Source organism: Prionailurus bengalensis, chromosome E3 (genome assembly GCF_016509475.1).
Source record: "Prionailurus bengalensis isolate Pbe53 chromosome E3, Fcat_Pben_1.1_paternal_pri, whole genome shotgun sequence".
In the NCBI taxonomy this organism is placed as follows: Eukaryota; Metazoa; Chordata; class Mammalia; order Carnivora; family Felidae; genus Prionailurus; species Prionailurus bengalensis.
Genome location: NC_057357.1, coordinates 8,737,051 through 8,746,267, shown reverse-complemented (window position 1 = coordinate 8,746,267; position 9,217 = coordinate 8,737,051). Strand labels below are relative to the sequence as shown.

The window sequence follows — 9,217 nt, the reverse complement described above, 5'->3', positions numbered from 1 at the left end:
CTCTCTCTCTCAAAATAAATAAAGTAAAAAAAAAAAATAGCAAAGGGCAGCCAGCAGTTTGGACAAAAGTTCTGCAAACAAGAGGCGGTTGCATTTAGACGGTAAGGGATAAAAAGACAGATGCATAAAATCAGGAAAAGAAATATGATACTGCCCACACCACCCAGACCCAGAAGCCCCAGGTCTGTTCCGGGCTCCCCCACTCACTTGTTGATGACCCGTAGAAAACTCCCCTCTCTGGTCCTTCCCAGTGTCTTCACTTGTAAAGTGAAAAGTGTATTGGTTGTCTCTGAAGATCTTTCCAGGTCCGGCCTTCAGTAATTCACTCTTCTCTTCGTCCTCCACTCCCCTCTCCAAGGCACCTGTGGATATACCCAGCCTTACTGAGCTGTCACTCTTCTATGTAAGATTTTCAGCTGCCACCCACCCCCCCAAGATGGGGCCGCGGGAGCCAAGAAGAACGGAGAAGGGTTCAATAGCAATACGCTCTAAACTCCCCCCAGAGAACGCCAGTGAGTAGAATCCCACTTCAACAGGTACCAGCCCTGTGACTTTGGACGTGTCACCTAACCTCTCTGAGCGCCCTCATCTGTAAAACCAGAGTAATCATCACGACACCTAGGGCATGGGTTTGCTAAAAGAATTCAATGAATTCTTCACCTGCAGTGCTTGAATGGTGCTGGCACCTTATGACAATAAATGTTCATTATGGTAATTTGCAAGGCTTTGGTGAGGGATAAAATTGAAGAGCACCCCCCTTCTCAACCCCCACCCCCAAGTGGGGCTGACCAGGAGGCTCATATCCCAGGGTGCAGAGCTTTCTCAGACGAGACTCTGAGAGGCCCTGGGACAAACCCAGTATTCCATGGTCAACAATTTAAAACCACACTTTATTTTATTAAAAAAAAAATTTTTTTTTAATGTTTATTTCACTTTTGAGAAAGAGACAGAGCATGAGCAGGGGAGGGGCAGAGAGAAGGAAGAAACAGAATCCGAAGCAGGCTCCAGGCTCCGAGCTGTCGGCACAGAGCCCGACGTGGGGCTGGAACTCACAAACTGCGAGATCATGACCTGAGCCGAAGTCGGACCCTTAACCGACTGAGCCACCCAGGTGCCCTGAAACAAAACTTTATTTTAAAACAAATATGAGACTATTATTGTGAAGGATGTACAGTTTGCATGTTTTCTCTTTAAGATAAAACTTACTTGTGGTGAGTGGCAAACGGGATGTTTGAGGGCCCTGAAATAAAGGGTCAGGCGGTACCTCAGAGTGTCTAGGGGTCTTCAATCACGGGCACTGATTGGCTGGCCTAATCGGTGCTCCACCCACCTGCTTGGGTCTATATTCCACACCGGTGCCTTCAGCATCCCACAAATACCCATTAGCACTTCGGGAGAGGCGGAAGCCACTGTTCCCAGGAGCCCAAGACATTGAGCCATAAGGGCTTGGAGCTGGGACCCTGACTGCAGGGCTGACTCCTTCCTCCTCTCTTCCTTGGTGACCTTGGGCGATCACAGAACGTCTTCCCTCCCAACCTCAATGTAACGAAAACCGGCCGAATGCGGCTGGGAGGCTTTCCTGAGCTCCTCCACTGTTTGCCACAAGCCTGACATGGACAGGCAGGGGTCCTCGGAATTACTTTTCAGACAAGGAGTGGAGACAAGTGATTTGTCCAGGGCCCTGTGCTCTCTCTTCCTTTTGCAAGTTCAAAAGTGCCTTGAAAACGGGTTGTTTGTACAAAGACGGATCAGATTTCTTGGTGGAAGGAGACAGCCCCCCACACACACACATACACACACACACACTAGAAGAGTGGGCCCCTCCCCAACTCTGTTAGCAGGCCTTTCTGATAAGAAAGTATCAGTCAGCATCCTCTATCGCAGACAAAAAGCAGATCTTCTGTTCTGCTGAAGTCAGCAGAGAGAGCCACTGAACAGAGAAGTAATACTCATCAAGCTGAAGCCAAGGTAAATATTGACCTTCTGGCATGATAAATCCTCCTGTTAATCTAAAACAGAAATCTTCCCCTCCCCCCCGCCCAGTGCCCTATTGCACATGGATTCTCCGGTTCCCCCCAGAAGTGCAGGGAGGCCGCATAGGAACGGAGAGGTTTTCACATTGATTTCTCCAGCAGCCCGTAATCCCAGCTGTTCCAGATCCCAAGACAGCACAGAAATGGGCAGGGTTGACTCCAGGTCGCAGGACGGTCACAGCAGAAGGGCTTCTTCGTTCTGCTCCAAGCTTTTTGTCCTTGGGCCGGGGCAGAGTGGGAGCCAAACATGGACACTCTGCAAGATGCGAACCCTGAATTTTTCTTCTTTCCCCTGCACACCCCCACAGGTGTCCACCCGGGCCCTATAAACAGGAACGCTGCTTTACCCAGCACACCTGCAAGTGTAAGCCTACCTGTTTCCCCCAAACACCGGCAGTGAGATAGATGTTCAGAAGACGGCGAATTTGACGGCTGCCACAACAGCCCATGATCTTAAACAGAAGTTTGAAGGGGTGGGGGGAGGCGGAGTGTCAAAAACAAAACCTCAAAAACACTAAAAAAAAAAGTAGGGAGTGTGCCCAATCACCCACGCTAAAAGCCCAACTTGTATGGTGATAAGTTTGCTCCCTAATGTGGCCACAGCCCAGCAAATGCTTCCCAAAGAGCTTAAGGAGACGGTTCGATGATAAACAAAGGAAGGCCATGTCTTCGTGCGTTCCTTCCGCTGCTATAAAGAACACCATAGACTAGGGGGCTTATAAACCATAGGAATTTATTTCTGACAGTTCTGGGAGCTGGAAGTCCAAGATCAAGGTGAGGGCCCACTTCCTGGTTCATGGGAGGCCATCTTCTCGCCGTGTCCCCACATGTCAGAAGGGGCAAGGGAGCCCGCTGGGGTCTCTTTTAGGAGGGCATCAGTCCCGTTCAGGAGGGCTCCAGCCTCCTGAGCCAAGCACCTCCCAAAGGCCCCGCCTCCAAATACCATCATACTAGGGGGTTAGGATCTCAAGGGATGGATGGGGAGTGGGGGGGACACAAACATTCAGTCCCTTGCAAGGGACTGAAATTCCAAAATAAAGAAGAGGCAATGCCCAGGAGAGTGTTGGCCTTACCAGTTTTTACCCTGGCACAGGTATGAAGACGGTGGGGTGTTTAGACACAGTAACCCCACATCATGATGGCCCTCCCACCAGTGCCCGAGCTGAGGGTCTGTGATGGGTAGTTCTTCCCAGGGCTCCTCACTCCCTGCACTGTCCAGTGCTGCAGTTCAGCACTTGGGGCTCCTGCCATGAGAAGACCGTAAAACAGAGCAACGGTGAGTGACTGGGGAGGTAGGAGTGGCCACGGAGGGACGCTGGACTTAGGGAAGACCGGCCGGGAGTGATCCAGACCTCCCAAGTCGTGCAGGGAAAAGGAATGAAACTTGTTCTTTGAGCCCCAAGGACGACTTGGAGGCCAATGCATGATGATGGCCGCTGAACACAAAGAGAACTTCTCGAGTCAGGTAAGTGGAAAGCAGGAGCCAAGGCCCTGAGACCGTGGTTCTAGGCCCTCGGGGCAAGAAAGGCACCTCATCCACGGAAGACTTTCCCCCAAATGGGCCTGAGTAAGTCTGGGAGAGGAAACTGGTGTTCACCAACGTCTGGATCAGCTGCCTTCTCCAGAGAAGGCCTCCGTCCCCCAGCCGCCCCCCCCTTGCAGCTGGGCAGGGCCATGTGGCTAGCTCTGGCCGATGGGTAGGAGCAGAAGGGACCACGCCCACTTCTGGGCAAAGAGAGGTGAGGGGGTATGACTTCTCCAAGCCCTGTCTGTCCCCCAGATGTTCCCTGGGCTGGGCCTGGGTCAGCCTGGACTCCTGTGTGCAGAAGGCTTTCCCCCACCCAGCCCGCCCTCTAACTAGCGCTGGAGAGCCTTCAGTGGTCAGCCATGGAGATGTCAGGGACATCTTACTACTGTAGCATTGCCTGGCCTTTTCTGACTAATACATTAAAGGACGTATGTGTGCTTTGGTGGCTTGGTGCAAAGGGGCCCTTTGCCCTGCAGAAGCGGTCAGAAAATGATCTCCTACGGACAAGATTGAACCTTTTGGTGCCTGTCCATCTGCGTCTATGCAAGATCTGGGTCACGTCCCTCTCTTTCACTTTCCCAGATGTGTCTGTCGCTCTCACTAAGCAAATCCTAACGTGTGGCAAACCAAAGGGCACAGGTGAGGCTCTGTGCTAGGCCCTGGAGGTGCCCAGCCGAATCAGACATCAGTTTCACCCACAGCTGGACTTACAGGAGGACCCTTAGGAAGGACGCAAATAAGGAAACGTTGTCCCTGACACCATGTGATCCAGAAGTAACAGCTCAGAGGAGGCTGGGGATTCTGGGGGCAGGGAAATCCGCTTGAACTCCGGAGAGGCCTTGAAGCAAGAGGAGAGATTTGAACAGAGCTGAGAGGCAGGGAGGGCATGGGGAGCAGGAGCAGGGGCGGGGGGGGGGGGGGGGGGCGGGGAGGGCCTGGGGTGGAGAGGAAGGTGCCTGCTTAGCTCCCACCGTGCACCCAGCAGGTACCGTGGTGTATGTGCACCCAAACCCCTTGAGAGCTGGAGAGAAGCCACCCCCCACCAAAGGCAGCTGTCTGGGTGAGTGAGGGAGGGCTCTACACTGCTCTGTGGTCTGTCCCCTTCTCCCCTGCTCCCCCACCCCAACTCCAGGTTCCATCCTCCTCTCCAGACCACCTTGGAAACCGGTGAGGAGGGGGAAAGGCTCAGACAGAAGGGGGACAGTAGGGAGCCAAGTTCTTCTTCAAGCAGGTCCAAAGTCAGAGGGCTGAGGAAGGGTGGGAGTTGCAGGTTGGGGAGCAAAACGAAGGTGTGTGCCTGGCATGACAGAAGGCAAGCCCTGGACACGGGTGACCATCGGCGGGGCGGTGCTGCCACCACTCGGTCGGCTCACTCTGCGTGCCCAGTCCCCTGGCTGCCATGGACCACCCCTCCCTCCCACATCTGCATTGTCTCCCAGGGGCCCTCAGACTCAGCGGGGTAAAAGCTGAGCTCCACCCTTAGGGTCACTGCCTGTCCACGCTTGTGTGAATTAGGGAAAGGCGGCCCCTGTTTTCGGGGTGGGCACACCCCCACTCAGGCTGGGCCCGCAGATCCCAGGATGGGCGTCAGCCCCCCCCTTGCCCCTCCGCAGCCCTGTGGGCCAACCCCCACCCCCGGGGGCTCCTCTGCGCACACACCACCCGGACTGAAATCCGGTCCCCCTGCCCCGTATCCGATGGGGTCTCTAAATCTGGTCTATTCTACATGACCCTTGTCCTCCCCCACCTCCACACCACCTCTGCATCCTCCAGCTCCAGAGGGACACCTCTGTTCCCTCAATGGGCCAGGATCTTTTCCATTGTTGAGATTGCACAGCCGGCGCCCCTCTGTCTGTGCTGCGCTGCAGACTGAATGCTTCTGGCCCACCCAGACTCACATGTTGAAAGCCCACCCCCAAGGCAATGGCCTTAGAAGGTGGGGCCTTTGGGAGGTGATTAGGTCATTAAGGTGGAGCCTCCTGAATGGGGATGAGTGCCTGGCTTTTTTGTTTGTTTTAATGTTCATTAAATATTTATTTTTGAGAGAAAGAGAGACACAGAGTATGCGTGAGGGAGGGGCAGAGACAGAGGGAGACACAGAATCCCAAGCAGGCTCCAGGTTCCAAGCTGTCAGCACAGAGCCTGACGCGGGGCTCGAACCCATGGACCGTGAGATCATGACCTGAGCCAAAGTCAGACGCTTAACGGGCTGAGCCGCCCAGGCGCCCCATGAGCACCCTTCTAAAAGAGACTTCAGAGAGTTCCCTTGCTCCTTTGCCGTGTCAGGAGACAGATGTCTGTGAACCGGGAAGCAGGCTGTCACCAGACACAGAATCTGCCGGCACCGTGGTCTTGGCGGCCTCCAGAAGAGTGAAAAACAAATGCCTGTCGTTGAGAAGCACCCCCGGCCTGCGGTGTTCTCTTTCAGCAGCCCAAATGGACGAAGACCCTCTTCCACCCTCTGTCTGTGTCCCCACCCCGCACGTCCCCGGTGAGTCTCCTCCAGAATCCGGCGCCTCACTAATCTCTCCAACTAGGACGATGCCCATCTGGTGCCTCCAGAGATCTTTCCACAACATCCTATGCCCACACCCATGTTCCCTTGCCATGCTTACTTCTTCACACATCTGCCGTCTCCCCTACAACACACTTCACACTCCGAAACCAACGGTTCGTTTCCCACTCGTCTCTGTGTCCGTGGGCCTGAGAGGCTCGCACCCAGTCAAAGCTTAGTCAATATTAGCCGGTTATCTGAGTGGATCAATGAATCATTTGGTTAATTCCCCCAAACCCCCAGGGAGAAGAGAGCTGGGGGCCAAGCTGCTGTCCCCGGGGGGTGGCATCTAAGGGACATTCGTGCAGGTTTTGGGCCCCGGACCGCAACTGTTTACTGTGTGTTCTTTATTTCTTTGTATGTGACAAAGAAAAAGAGAGAGCCACAAATGGAAATGGCAGGTGGGTTCTATAGACGACAGGACCAAAAGAAGGAATTTGCCATTCATTGCAAGAGAGACCTAGCACCTGACCCACTCATATCTCTATCTAAAATTACTACATTTACTGGGGCACCTGGGTGGCTCAGTTGGTTGGGCGTCTGACTTCGACTCGGGTCATGATCTCGCAGTTTGTGAGTTCGGGCCCTGCGTCGGGCTCTGTGCTGACAGCTCGGAGCCTGAAGCCCGCTTTGGATTCTGTGTCTCCCTTTCTCTATCTCTATCCTTCCCCCACCCACACTTTGTGTCTCTCTCTCAAAAATAAATAAACATTAAAAAAAAATTTTTTTAATAAAAAAAAGAAATTACTATGTTTACTACTTAAGCAAGAATTGCCAGGTAAGATCATCAAACCAAAAACCTCCACATAGCCTTGGTGAAGATCAGCCCACCATCACTTTAGAAAGATTTACCCCAGGGGCACCTGGGTGGCTCAGCTGGTTAGGCATCAGACTCTTGGTTTCGGCTCCGGTCATGATCTCATGGTTTCATGAGCTGGGCTCTGTGCTGACAGTGCGGAGCCTACTTGGGATTCTCTCTTCCTCCCCCTCTCTCTGCCTCTCCCCCACTCCTGCTGTCTCTGTCTCTCTCAAAAATGAACACACAAAATTAAAAAAAAAAAAAAAAAAAAAAAGGCTTTACCCTGGAGGTCTTTGTTGCGCATAATCTAAAACACCTTCCCTGGGCTTCTCTGAAGGCATGTTTTGCTGAAAACCAGACAGGAAGGAAGGCCATATTCCCTAAGGGTGGCTTTGATACTAAGACCCAGAAGAAAGAGAATGAAAAGTTGGTTCCACTTGATAAAACCCGTATTGCAATTTACTATTACCAAAGTGTCCGTTTGAAGTCAAAACAAGTTCTAGATAAGCCCTTCATTGAGAGACCAGAAAAAAAGGGGAAGGGGAGATTAAAGCAGTCAGAGTGGAATTCTGATTAGACAGTCATTAATTAAGACCATGAAAGTCCCGTGGAGTCTTCTTTGATTGGAGAAATAGTTGATTACAGAATTAAAGGCTTTGGGGGAAATCTTTGCATGCCGAAGAGAGCCAAAAATTAATTCTGGGATCTTAAAATTAAGGCATTATTAAAGCTAGGGCGTTGCTTGTAACCAGAAGACCATGTCAGTTTAATCAGACTCTTATGGGGAGAGAGAGAGGGGGCAACTGGTGGTTGGTTGCCAGAGGGGAATGGGTAGGGGATGGGCGAAATAGGGGAAGGGGATTAAGAGCCACAGACTTCCAGTTATAAAACAAATAAGTCACGGCGGATGAAAAAGTACAGCATAGGGAATACGGTCCATAATATTGTAATCACTTTGCATGGTGACAGAGGGTAACTATTTCGTAATACATATAATTGTCGGATCACTGTGGCACGCCTGAAATCGGTGTGATATTGTGTATTAACTTAACTCCAAGTTACAAAAGAAGAAATTAAATCTTACAGGGGAGCAAGGGAGTCAAAGTAAGGAACCATTTTCTTTCAAAGCCCTGTGCTGCTGTGTGACTTCCATCTGGCCTGCGCGCCCTCACAGAGCCGCCCAGAGAGACCTTTGCCATGGGAAGCAGCCTCGTAGTCTGGGGCGCACCTGGTGCTACACAGCGGCTGTCCTGCCGCCTGCAGGCCTTCCGGCATCAGGCCCAACAGGACCCGGATGCAGGCACTTACCGCGGGGTGCTGTGGACCACTTTCTTAGCCTTGAACTTCAGTTTCTTTGTCTGTCTGTAAGACGGAAAGAGGATTCTCACCTAGGGTCGCTAGGGAGAGTTCATGCTCACATACATTCTTCTGTATAATAGTAGAAAGGGACTCACCTACAGAAGCTCGAACAAGCACTGTTCTCTGCCTCACTTCCTCTCTCCAACCCACCCCTAAGTGGCCTTCAGAAAAGATGGTCCCGGAATGCAGATCATGTCATTCCCCTCCAGGCCTTTGCAGAGGGTGCCAAGGATTTGGATTTGATCTCCCTTTAAGCCTGATGCCAAAAGTCCCTCTTAGACTCATCCCTTGCCCTAGCTGCTCTCCCTCAAACTCTCACAGTGGCTCCCCATTACCTACAGAATAAAGTCTGAACACTCCTTGATCTGGCATTCAAAGTCCTTCACCACCTGGCCCCAAACTACCTTTCTAGAGTCATCTATCACCGCTTCCTTTTCCATACATAAATCCCAGAGCAAGTTACATACACAGGGTCGGGAAATTGTAGCACCTCAGGTAAGATTATAACAGGAAATGGCACCCGAGGCAGCTGAGCAGAGAAGACATGAGCAACAGCCAGACAAGAGGCCAGTTCCACTGCACCAGCAGGGACACATCACAGGGGGCCAAGATTGCCTCACTCGCAGGGGGTGGAGCATCCCTGCAGGGGTTTAAACAGAGGCCGGAAGTGATTCGGTTTGCATTTAGGAAGCTTTCTCTGGCTGCAGAAGCTAGAACAAATAGGAACAGGGAAGGTTGGAGGCCGGGAAGACCAACACAGAGGCTTTTGCAGAAAAGCATTTAGAGCACAGGTAGGGGCACTACCTGGTTGGCTTGGTTGGTTGAGTGTCCAACTCTTGATTTAGGCTCAGGGTCAAGGGATCAAGCCCAGTATTGGGCTCTGTGCTGAGCAAAGAGCCTGCTTAAGATTCATTCTCTCTCTCCCTCTCCCCCCCCCGCCCCTC

General features: G+C 52.2%; 1 long non-coding RNA gene across 2 annotated transcripts; it reads left to right on the top strand.

Moving 5' to 3' along the window:
* The first annotated feature begins 305 nt into the window (after positions 1 to 305).
* On the top strand, positions 306 to 4,625 carry LOC122471328. Of its 2 annotated transcripts, none has more exons than XR_006294174.1 (3): positions 306 to 512; positions 1,885 to 3,600; positions 4,547 to 4,625. It is a non-coding gene; the product is annotated as an uncharacterized LOC122471328 (long non-coding RNA). The 2 variants fall into 2 exon arrangements; XR_006294173.1 differs by having other exon boundaries at positions 4,544 to 4,625.
* The last annotated feature ends 4,592 nt before the right edge of the window (positions 4,626 to 9,217 follow it).